The sequence below is a fragment of the Macaca mulatta genome, chromosome X (genome assembly GCF_049350105.2).
Source record: "Macaca mulatta isolate MMU2019108-1 chromosome X, T2T-MMU8v2.0, whole genome shotgun sequence".
Taxonomy (NCBI): domain Eukaryota; kingdom Metazoa; phylum Chordata; class Mammalia; order Primates; family Cercopithecidae; genus Macaca; species Macaca mulatta.
This window is the reverse complement of record NC_133426.1, coordinates 82,190,827-82,203,456: the sequence shown is the minus strand read 5'-3', so window position 1 is coordinate 82,203,456 and position 12,630 is coordinate 82,190,827. Positions and strand designations below refer to the sequence as shown.

At 42.3% G+C, this 12,630-nt stretch overlaps 1 long non-coding RNA gene and 1 pseudogene across 1 annotated transcript in view; one reads left to right on the top strand and one right to left on the bottom strand.

Moving 5' to 3' along the window:
• LOC144338765 (uncharacterized) overlaps positions 1-12,630 on the bottom strand; it is a 117,622-nt gene that overhangs the window by 19,235 nt on the left and 85,757 nt on the right. The window lies entirely within an intron of this gene.
• Positions 948-8,904, top strand: LOC704690 (E3 ubiquitin-protein ligase TTC3; annotated as a pseudogene).

Sequence of the window (12,630 nt, the reverse complement as noted above, 5' to 3'; positions counted from 1 at the left end):
TTCAAGGCCCTGCATCACCATGTCAGAGCTCTCTCTCTGACTCCAATCGGCATCCAGATAGAGCCCAGGATGGTCAACCCCCTTCCCCCCATTTTATAGATGAAGAACTGAATTCCAGAAAAGGGAAGAAAACTGGCCAGGGTAACACAGTTTCTTCTGAAATGAGAACACAGCTCTCCTGGCTTTTAAAGTGGATCAGGTAAATGGCCAGTCAGTCAAGAATTAGGTCAGAGACAATGGAAATAGACAAAGGAGCACCATACTTTACAGGAATTCTACACAATTTATAAGCCAGGGTAAAAAAAGATTCTCAGTGATTCTAAGTGATGGGAAGAAATGGGTGCCATTAAAAGAGAGAGAGGGGAAAAGGAACAAAGGAGAAAAAGGGACACAGAAAAACTCCCCTGTATATGACTGTTATTTTCTTTGGAAAGAGTCCCTTCCTTGAGCAACAGGTGGAAATAAGATTCACAGGTTTTCCTCCCAGAATATTTTGCTACAGAACCTAGGGGAGTGTGATGCTAATTTGCAGGTTTCTGAGCGGCCTCTCATCAGTGTGTAGATTTAAAAAAAAATAGTGCATCAGAGTGAAGAAATGACATCCCTAATATCAGACCCTGCGTTAGTGGTCAAAGCTGTTAGTGGATCCCAGCCCTTATGATGACCTTGGCAGGGCTCTTCTAGCAGGAGTGTAGGCAGCAGGAAGAGCACTCTCTATGTGCCTGGCACTTCCATGCGGAGATTATGATTACACCTGGGAGTCAGGGGACATGATGAGAGAGAGGCATCCCCCATGCACTTTCCTGAAAGGACCTGGTTCCCCTTCCTCTGGCCTGTGGGCAAAGGATACATGGCTTCGACCAGTAAGACTTTAAAGTGCAGCGGGAGAAAATAGTAACTGTGGTCAGTATTGACATAGAAAGAGTTAAAAGGAACCGCTCCCTCCCGCCGTCGGCTGACGTGGAGGGCCGGAGGTGGTTGCCGGGGCGACGGCGGCTGCGGCGCAGCGCGGCAGCGGCGGCAGCGGCAACGGCAGCGGCGGCGGCGGCCGGGGCGGCGGCTGCGGCGGCCGGGGCGGCGGCGGCCGGGGCAGCGGCGGCCGGGGCGGCGGACGATCGCATCCGAGGCTCGCGGGCGGCGGGCCCGGGTGAGTGCACACCCGGCGCGCGGCCGGGCTCCCGGATGTGTCACCTTGTCCCGCTGCAGCCGAGATGCTGGGGGAGCGGGGCCTTCCACATCGCTCCGTGTGTGTGTGACTTGTGCATCATGGACAATTTTGCTGAGGGAGATTTCACTGTGGCAGATTATGCCTTGTTGGAAGACTGCCCTTATATGGACGATTGTGTCTTTGCTGCTGAATTTATGACCGATGATTATGTTCGTGTGACTCAGCTTTACTGTGATGGGGTGGGTATGCAATATAAAGATTATGTCCAAAGTGAGAGGAATTTAGAATTTGACATCTGCAGTATATGGTGTAGTAAACCAATTTCTGTCCTGCAAGAGTATTGTGATGCCATTAAAATAAACATTTTCTGGCCACTTCTGTTTCAACATCAAAACAGTTCTGTAATATCACGATTGCATCCCTGTGTGGACGCCAGCAATTCACGTGCTTCCGAGATAAATTTGAAGAAATTACAACATCTTGAGTTGATGGAAGATATTGTGGATTTGGCAAAGAAAGTTGCTAATGATTCATTCCTTATTGGAGGCTTATTGAGAATTGGTTATAAAATAGAAAATAAAGTATTGGCAATGGAAGAAGCTCTGAATTGGATAAAATATGCAGGCGATGTAACAATTCTAACTAAATTAGGATCAATTGACAATTGTTGGCCTATGTTAAGTATTTTCTTTACTGAATACAAGTACCACATAACTAAAATTGTAGTGGAAGACTGCAATTTGCTTGAAGAACTTAAAACCCAAAGTTGTATGGATTGTGTAGAGCAAGGAGAACTAATGAAAATGAAAGGAAATGAAGAGTTTTCCAAAGAAAGATTTGATATAGCTATTATCTATTACACCAGAGCCATTGAATATAGACCTGAAAACCACTTTCTTTATGGTAACCGAGCTCTTTGTTTTCTTCGTACTGGACAGTTTAGAAATGCACTTGGTGATGGAAAGAGAGCCACTATTCTGAAGAATACTTGGCCAAAGGGTCATTATCGTTATTGTGATGCTCTTTCTATGCTGGGGGAATATAACTGGGCTCTGCAAGCAAACATAAAAGCTCAAAAACTCTGTAAAAATGACCCTGAGGGAATCAAGGATCTAATTCAGCAACATGTAAAGTTACAAAAACAAATAGAAGACCTACAAGGTCGAACAGCAAATAAGAATCCAATTAAAGCCTTTTATGAAAACAGGGCCTACACACCTAGGAGTCTGTCAGCACCTGTATTTAGTACTTCACTTAACTTTGTGGAGAAGGAAAGAGATTTCAGAAAATTTAATCACGAAATGGCCAATGGTGGTAATCAGAATCTAAAGGTGGTGGATGAGGCATCGAAGGTAGATGATTGTGACTGTCATCCTGAATTTTCACCACCATCAAGTCAGCCTCCAAAACATAAAGGAAAACAAAAATCTGGAAACAATGAATCAGAGAAGTACAGTTCTAGTTCACAATTGACTTTACCAGCAAATTTGAAGAACATCTTGGAGAAACAGTTTTCTAAATCTTCCAGAGCTGCACACCAGGATTTTGCTAATATAATGACAATGCTGAGAAGCTTAATTCAAGATGGCTATACAGCCTTATTGGAGCAGCGTTGCCGCAGTGCCGCACAGGCCTTTACAGAGTTGCTGAATGGTTTAGATCCTCAAAAAATAAAGCAATTGAACCTGGCCATGATTAACTATGTCTTGGTTGTCTATGGACTTGCCATTTCTCTCCTTGGAATAGGACAGCCTGAAGAACTATCTGAAGCTGAAAACCAGTTTAAGAGGATTATTGAACACTACCACAATGAGGGACTTGATTGCTTGGCCTACTGTGGAATTGGAAAAGTATATTTGAAAAAAAACAGATTTCTAGAAGCTCTCAATCACTTTGAGAAAGCAAGAACCTTGATTTATCGTCTTCCTGGAGTGTTAACTTGGCCCACAAGTAATGTGATTATTGAAGAGTCCCAGCCAGAAAAAATAAAGATGCTGTTAGAGAAATTTGTTGAAGAATGCAAGTTCCCTCCAGTGCCAGATGCCATTTGTTGCTATCAGAAGTGCTGTGGATATTCTAAGATCCAGATATATATAACTGATCCAGACTTTAAGGGTTTTATACGTATCAGCTGTTGCCAGTACTGTAAAATAGAATTTCACATGAATTGCTGGAAGAAGTTAAAAACTACAACCTTTAACGATAAAATTGACAAGGATTTTCTACAAGGAATATGTCTTACCCCTGACTGTGAAGGTGTTATTTCTAAGATTATCATCTTCAGCAGTGGTGGTCAAGTTAAATGTGAATTTGAACACAAGGTCATAAAAGAAAAGGTTCCTCCAAGACCTATTCTGAAACAGAAATGTTCTAGTCTAGAGAAACTAAGACTGAAAGAAGACAAAAAATTGAAGAGAAAGATCCAAAAAAAAGAAGCAAAAAAATTAGCACAAGAAAGAATGGAGGAGGACTTAAGAGAAAGTAATCTACCCAAAAACGAAGAGCAGAAAGAAACTGTAGACAATGTTCACCGCTGTCAGTTCCTTGATGACAGAATTCTACAGTGTATAAAGCAGTATGCTGACAAGATTAAATCCGGCATATGGAATACAGCCACGCTTCTCAAAGAATTGCTTTCTTGGAAAGTTTTGAGCACAGAAGACTATACAACCTGTTTTTCAAGCAGAAATTTTCTAAATGAAGCAGTGGACTATGTTATTCATCATTTGATTCAAGAAAAGAGCAGAGTAAAGACAAGAATATTTCTGCATGTTTTGAGTGAGCTTAAAGAAGTGGAGCCCAAATTAGCCGCCTGGATCCAAAAACTTAATAGCTTTGGCTTAGATGCCACAGGACCTTTCTTTTCTCGGTATGGAGCATCTCTTAAACAGCTTGATTTTAGCATCATGACTTTCCTCTGGAATGAGAAATATGGTCACAAACTAGACTCTATAGAAGGAAAGCAACTTGATTATTTCTATGAGCCAACATCATTGAAGGAAGCCCGTTGTTTAATATGGCTGCTAGAAGAACACAGAGACAAGTTCCCAGCATTGCATAGTGCTTTAGATGAATTCTTTGATATAATGGACAGCCGCTGTACTGTGTTAAGGAAACAAGACAGTGGCGAAGCACAGTTTAGTTCTACCAAGGTGAAAAACAAAGGCAAGAAAAAGAAGCTAAAGGATTCAAAACCTATGTTAGTTGGCTCTGGAACAACTTCAGTAACTCCAAATAATGAGATCATCACTTCAAGTGAAGACCATAGCAATCAAAATTCAGATACTGCAGGCCCATTTGCAGTGCCTGACCATCTTCGGCAAGACGTAGAAGAATTTGAAGCTCTCTATGACCAACACAGTAATGAATATGTTGTCCGCAATAAGAAGCTATGGGACTTTAACCCAAAACAAAAATATTCAACTCTATATGATTACTTCTCTCAGTTGTTGGAGGAACATGGTCCCTTGGACATGAGTAGCAAGATGTTCTCTGAAGAATATGAGTTTTTCCCAGAAGAAACTCGACCAATACTAGAAAAAGCAGGAGGTTTAAAATCTTTTCTCTTGGGATGTCCTCGTTTTGTTGTGATTGACAACTGCATTGCATTGAAGAAAGCTGCATTACGGCTCAAGAAAAAAAGAAAGAAGAAAAACATTAAAACAAAAGTAGAAGACATTTCAAAAGCAGGAGAGTATTTACAAGTTAAACTACCACTGAATTCAGCTGCTAGGGAATTTAAACCAGATGTAAAGCCTAAACCAGTGTCAGATTCATCTTCAGCACTACCTTCTGAAGATGTGAAGCCCAAACCTGCGTCTGCTAATTCTCCCAAGCCAGCTTGTGAAGATGTGAAGGCTAAACCACTATCTGGTAATTCTTCTAGGCAAGTTTCTGAGGATGGGGAAACCAAAGGGGTTTCTTCTAATTCTCCCAAACCAGGCTCTGAGGATGCAAATTACAAACAAGTCTCCTCTAATTCCCCTAAACCGGTTCTTGAGGATGTGAAACCAACTTATTGGGCTCAATCCCATTTGGTCACAGGATACTGTACGTATCTTCCTTTCCAGAGATTTGATATCACCCGGACACCACCAGCATACATAAATGTGTTACCAGGTTTGCCCCAGTACACCAGCATATATACACCCTTGGCCAGCCTTTCTCCTGAATATCATCTACCAACATCAGTACCAGTGGTGCCGTCTTTTGTAGCCAATGACAGAGCAGATAAAAATGCTACTGCCTATTTTGAGGGTCATCATTTGAATGCTGAGAATGCTGCTGGTCACCAGATTGCCTCCGAAACACAGATCCTTGAGGACTCTTTGGTAACATCTGTAAAGTCACAGTGCAGCACAGGTGATGCTTATATGGTCCTAAGTGAGTCTGACAGAAATGATGGGCATTGTGGAAATTCTAACAACAAATGTGAAGTAATTCCAGAAAGCACCAGTGCAGTAACAAACATTCCACACGTGCAGATGGTTGCCGTACAGGTATCTTGGAACATAACACACCAAGAAGTCAATACTGAGCCATATAATCCTTTTGATGAACAACAAGGGGAAGTTTCACGGATTGAAAAGGAGTACCAAGTATTACAAGACCAACTTAAAGAAGCGTGTGAAAATTATGAGCAGATAAAACTTAAGGGCTTAGAAGAAACCAGGGACCTGGAAGAAAAGTTGAAAAGGCACTTAGAAGAAAACAAGATGTCAAAGATGGAATTAGATTGGTTCCTTCAAGATCTGGAAAGAGAAATTAAAAAATGGCAACAGGAAAAAAAAGAAATCCAAGGAAGACTAAAGTCACTGAAGAAGAAAATTAAAAAGGTTTCAAATGCCAGTGCAATGTATACCCAGAAAAATGATGGAAAGGATAAGGAACATGAATTACATCTGGATCAGTCCCTTGAAATCAGAAACACACTTACAAACAAGAAAATGAAAATAGAAGAGTGCATAAAGAAAGGGAAAGAGGATTATGAAGAGAGTCATCAGAGAGCTGTGGCTGCAGAGGTATCTGTACTTGAAAACTGGAAGGAGAGTGAAGTGTATAAGCTACAGATCATGGAGTCACAAGCAGAATCCTATCTGAAGCAGTTGGAGCTGATTAGCCATGATCCTGCAGCATATCCTCACATGCAGTCTGATATATGTTCATGGGAATTGTTTCTTTCTCATGTTACAAAAGAAATTGAGAAAGCAAAGTCTCAATTTGAAGAACAAATTACGGCAATTAAAAATGGTTCTCGGCTCAGTGAACTTTCTCAAGTGCAGATTCCCAAGCTTTCATTTCCTGCCTGTAACATGGTTCATCCTGAGTTACTCTCTGAGTCTTCAGGCCACGATGACCAAGGGCTTATGACTTCTGCAAGCTATGTGACTGGAAACCTCGCAGCACTTCACAGGGATTCCAGTGTGTTCTCTGCCAGCGGTTCCCCAGGGGAGGCTCCTTCTGCGCTGTTGCCAGGACCACCCCCAAGTCAGCCTGAAGCCACTCAGCTGCCAGGGCCAAAAAGGGATGGCCAGGCAGCTCTGTCAGAGCAAAGCCCTGTGGCTGATCGGAAGCAGCCTGTTCCTCCAGGACATGCTGCACGTTCAAGCCAGTCTCCAAAAAAGCCGTTCAATAGTATTATTGAGCACCTGTCAGTGGTATTCCCATGTTACGATAGCACTGAGCTTGCTGGTTTTATTAAAAACGTGCGAAGCAAAAACAAGAGCTCACTTTCAGGATTGAGTATTGATGAAATTGTCCAAAGAGTGACAGAACACATTCTAGATGAACAGAAAAAGAAAAAGCCAAACCCAGGAAAGGACAAGAGGACTTATGAGCCCAGTTCTGCTGCCCCCGTGACCAGGTCCTCCCAGGACCCACCCTCGGCGGTTATTGCACCATCACCCAAAACCAAGGGGCAGAAAGCAGAAGATATCCCTGTGAGGGTTGCACCGGGTGCAAGTTCCTGTGAAATATGCCACAAGATGTTCAAATCAAAAAACGTGTGTGTGCTCAAATGTGGGCACAAGTATCACAAAGGGTGCTTTAAGCAGTGGCTTAAAGGGCAGAGCGCTTGCCCAGCCTGCCAGAGTCATGATCTCCTGTCAGAAGAGTAGCCTGCACCTTCTGGAAGAGGCTGGCCCAGTGAGAAATGGGAGCTGCCTTCCTGCTCCCCTAGGTAGTCACACTTCACTAAAGCGTCATCCACCGGCATGCTGAATTGGAAGAATGACAATTTCCTATCACTGGTGTAAAAAGCAAACATTTGAATACCCTTTTTCATTGTGTGTCACAAAGCTAAATTCATGGAAATCGTTAATATCACTGATATTAAGTAATTTCCCCATTTCGAGTGAATACTTTGATGATGGCCAAGCAGTGGCTAATAAAATGCCAGCTACCACACTCATGGGTCGCTGGGGCTGTGCAGGGCTCTTTGAGGTGGGTGGCTTCTTTTGGAAAGTACTGTGAGTGCCTTGAAGCAGTATTCTAGTGATAAGAATTCTTAACATATTCAAGCGCCCCACGTTTGTTCCCCTTTTGTGTTTGAAAAACCTGTTCTAGTAGCTCCGCAAGAGAGATGATACTGACTTTTAAAATTTTTCACAAGAGTCTGTATTCCTGAAAATATGTCTATATTTTTCCTCAAAGATTCTGCATTTTAAGAATGGGCATAAGCAAACTACATTTTAATAATTTATAATGTTAAAATATTGGCTGATTTAGACCAAAAGATTCAAATCTCCTCTTTGTGAAATCCCATCTGCATTTGATTTTTTATTATTTTGTGTTCCCCCCAATGGATTGTTTTAAGTGTTTACTTTTTGTCTTTTATAGATGTAATCTGATTTTCAAAAATCACTAATAGTTTTTAATCAGTATGGACTAAGACTTTTCCCCCTGGAATCGAGGCTGTGTGTCCATCATCCCAGCCCCCAGTTGGAGCCTGCTCTTCAAACTCCGCTGCCCTCCTCAGCAGCTTCTGTCCTCTTTTGTGAGTCAGTCAGCAAGTGCTTGGGATCCACATCCAGCTGTGCTGAGCACACAACAGGCTGTGTGTGGAAACGGCCACCATCATTATCCTTCCCTACCCCCGCCCCACAAAAAGAGAAGCTGTGTCTTTAGACAGCCCTAAGGTGTCTGTGTAACAATCGTTCTGTGTTTGACATTTGTGTAAAGTAATGCATGCAATCTTGTATTGTGGCCTAAGAACAAAACTGTAACTGCATTTGAAACCATGAAAAAATTGGATATTGTTTTGTGACTTTTAGACAGTGGTAAATATAGAACCATGAATTCTGGACACATTCCATTTCTCTCAAACATGAAGGATCAAAAAAAATGCTTTTTGATGTGTTGTTTGTTCCACTGGAAACTTAGAGTCATGAGTTTATGAGCTGATTTGGTCACCTTCCTCTGCCTTTGTTCACCGTGAGTTCTGATGTCTTAGTGACTTAGTTCATAGAAGCTCACGCCTTAGTTTGAAACAGATTCTCCACGGTGGTCCCCAAAACATTGTCTGCATATCCACAAGAACTGAGTGCTATGGGTGTTAACATGCATAAAGATCAGTTTGCAGCAGCAAGTGCAAAAGGAGAAGAGGAACATCTGTTGAATGAGTATGTTTTATATACAACTTCAGATACTTGTGAACATGCCTTATATTTGTCCAACAACTGTCAGAATAAAGAACATTCTAAAACGAGCAAAAAAAAAAAAAAAAAAAAAAGAAAGAAAGAAAGAAAAAGAAACAGTTAAAAGCAAAACGTAGTAAGTTACCAGAGGTGCCTTGTAAAGAACTTGACTGATGTGTGCAAAGGACCAGAAGGTTTACAATGATTACTTTAATAAAAATATTGGGAACATTTGAGGTTGGGAAAATCATGGAAACTGGTTCAGACTGAGGAGACTTAGAGTCAGCCAGAAAAATGATGACCACAGAAAATAAGAGACATAATGCAGGAAGGACTCTGCAAGGATTAGCTGAATATAGATATCTGGAGGGGTGGGGATAGCTAGAAGAAGGCCCTATGTGGATAACTCCAAGAGGGTTGGGGATGTTAACAGAGAATGAAAAGAGTAAAAGAGAGAGGAGGAAGAAAAAGAGAGGAAGAAGGTAAAAGAGAGAGAGAAGAAAAAAAAGATTAAGACAAAGACACAAAGATGACGAAGAAGAAGAAATAAAGGATAAGGAGAAAGGAGGAGGAGATAGAGGTGAAGGAAGAAAGAGGAGAAATGAAGGGCAGGAAAGTAGACAGAACCTTGTCCATCACTGTGATACTTGTTTGAAAAATACCAGACACACAGTATGGTCTACTTCCACAGCAGCTAGAGCTAATCTACAGCTGTATATGTGTGTGCACACACATGTGCACACTGCCATAGAAACGTGGTTGACAACCTGGATGTTACTTCTGTAGTTGAAAAAAGACACCTTCCCTCCATCCCTTGATCCCCTCTCCTGCTCCAGTTATAGCCTCTTTCTAGAAATCTTTCTAGGTTTCTGGCCTATCCTCCTCCTGGTGGGCAGTACTATTCCTTTTGTACACAAAGCAGAGCCATCCTGGAAAGGCAGTTCTGGAGAGTCCCATGAACAGGTGTGCAAACCAGGACCAGACAGATCTGGAAAAAGCAGATAGATAGAGGTTGGTGCAAGGGGTACAGGCAGGTAAGCAGGGATGGTTCACCAGACCAAAGGCAGGAGCTGCCTTCCCCTTTTTTACTTCAGCACAGCTCAATAGCCTCACTCTTCAAAACCAGAAACAAACTGTCCATTTCAGTCCTTTCTTTTGGGAAGTATGATATGAAAACAGTCAAGACCATGGTGACAGGAGATCCTCTTTCTCTCTAACTTGCAAATAGGGAAGAGATAGACATGGTCAGTATGAGGCAGGACAATATGTTTAAGTGAGAACTTATGAGGAACAGTCCCACGTTGCCTTTAAAATTCTGACACAAAGTTGTCCCATAGGCCTCTGTGTTTCAACATTATTGTCATCTGTGATAGTCTACTTTTCTCCCAAGGGCCTTCAGTTGTCTGTAAATCAGAGCTTAGGAGAACACTGGCTACCCTTAGAATTGTCAGTGAGGTTTTGGTGCACTGAGTGTGCATTCATAAAGGATGGTTTGCTCCCACAATCTGGACCTTAATCTCTTGATTCTGGTTCCTACGAAGGCATGGAGGAAACTCTCCTGCAGGCATTCCCAGTGGGGTATCTGCTCTATCTATTCCAAGAGTGAGGCCCATGGAAGGTTTTCTCTCATGCAGGGTGTAGAGTTGGAGGACCACACAGGGGCAGGAGTGAGGAGATCAACTTGTAAGAAAACAAGCTTCTCCCTTGTCACCTGGAGAAACTTTTGCAAATCAGTTTGCCATCTATTAATTTGCCATCACACTTCATATAAAAAAGCATCTTCTGTGGGTTAATACAGCATCAGTGGGCATCGTTAGAGAGAAGCTGGGTGTGTGAGTAGCACTCATGAACCCAGGACTATCTCTGTATAGAACACAAGAAGCAATTTGTTAGCAAAACCTCTTGCAACATCTTGTAACAGAGAGCAATGATAGTGCAAGATGGAAAATCCAGGAAAAGCAGTTTCATGTGGTTCAGAGACAGAGATAAGCACAAAGAAAATTAACACAGAAGTAGCATTCAGCACATTTAAAGAAAAAAGATGAACTATGTGGCTCTAAGGTAATCAAACCTATATCATCTGAGAAGCTACTTGCCACTTAGTCACTTAGCAGCCTTCTTGGTTATCAAATCAACAGATCAAAAAAGATGAACTTCCAGTTACAAAATGGCAGCATAGAAGCAACCTGGCTTCATTCACGCTCCCTCCCTGAGAAAGCCTAAATCAAACATAAAGTGTTGAGACTGTCACCAGCAACATCTGAGAACTCAAATATGAAGATTAGGCAGTTCCAGGGGCACAAAGAAGTAAAAAAAAAAAATCCAAGTAGACAGTAAGAGAATTGGATTTCTATATCTGCAACACATCTACTACAATCTGCCCTGCACCAATGATGCAGAAAAATTTCCCCAGACTTATGTGTTCTACACTGGAATACCTGAGATCTAGGTGGACAACCAGCTTCTCCACCATCTTGAGTTCTTGGCAGGAGACCCATCCCTGCCTTAACCCACAGGATGCATCACGAGTGCCCATAAAAAGAAATCTCCCTGAGGACAGCCAGGCACAAAGGGTGGAAGTGGGACATTATCACCCACAGCCCTGAGAACTCTGCTCTGTTACTCAGACAAAAAGGAAACCATTCAGAGTGGCTATTCAGCAGCACTATGCTGTAAGTGGTTCATTCCACGGGCCCGCTGGGCACAACCGCCAGCCAACCTTCCCATACTATCAGGTTATCCCATTTAGAACCTCCTCCACTGGGGATGAGCGGTGCTGGGCTCTGTTACTAAAGCTTAGGCAAACCTGGGCTTAAGGCATCATCTAATGCCAAAAAGGAGGTAGCAACACAGTGGCGGGGTGGGGGAGGGGCAGGTGTACAGAGAAATAAATTGAAAAACTAAAACAAATCTCTAGCAAACAAATGCAATAAAAACCAAAACAAGCCAGACAGAGAAGGGCATAAATAACTAATCTATCAATGCAAAGAAATAAATGTACATTCACAGGAAACAAAAGAAAACAGGGAACCGTGACCTCCACAGTCAAAGCAAGGATCTGGTGACTGACCTTAATGTGAGCTCTCTGACCAAAAATTCAAAATAGCAGTCTGAAGGAAACTCGATGATCTTCAAGATAACACAGAAAAGCAATTCAGAAACTTATGAGAAAAATTTGACAAAGAGATTGAAATCATTTTTTAAAAATCAAATAAATTGTGGAAGTAAGGAATGCATTTTTGCTGACCTGAAAAATTCATTAGAGGTCCTTAACTGCAGAATGGATCATGCAGAGAAAGAAATCAGTGAGCTAAAACCTCCTATTTGAAAATACAGTCTGAGGGCAAAAAATGTAATTTAAAAAATGAAGGTGTGCTGCTGTCATGGAACGGAACAGAAAAAGTGAGTAAATACAGCACCTTTAACTGAAACATCCAGGTACATGCATTGGGACCAATCAAGGAAACAACTCTACTCACGAAGAACAGAGAAACTTAAGGCAGGCCAATTGCCCACCTGGGAGTGACAGAGCCAGGAGAGCCTCCCCTGCACAGGGAAGCAGTAAGTGAGTGAGAAATCCTGGGAACCCACACTTCTTCCATGAATCTTTGCAACTTCTAGTTCAGGAGATTCCCTAATGAACCCACTCTGCCAGGGCCTACAGTCTGACATTCACAGCTATGTGGAATCTTGGCAGAGCAGCCACTCAGGCACATGCAGAGCCCCAGAAACCTCAGATACCCATGCTTCCCAGCAAAAGCAACTTAACTGTGGCATAGACCCCCATACATATATACCCTTAGAAAAGGGGTTGAATCTAGGGGACTG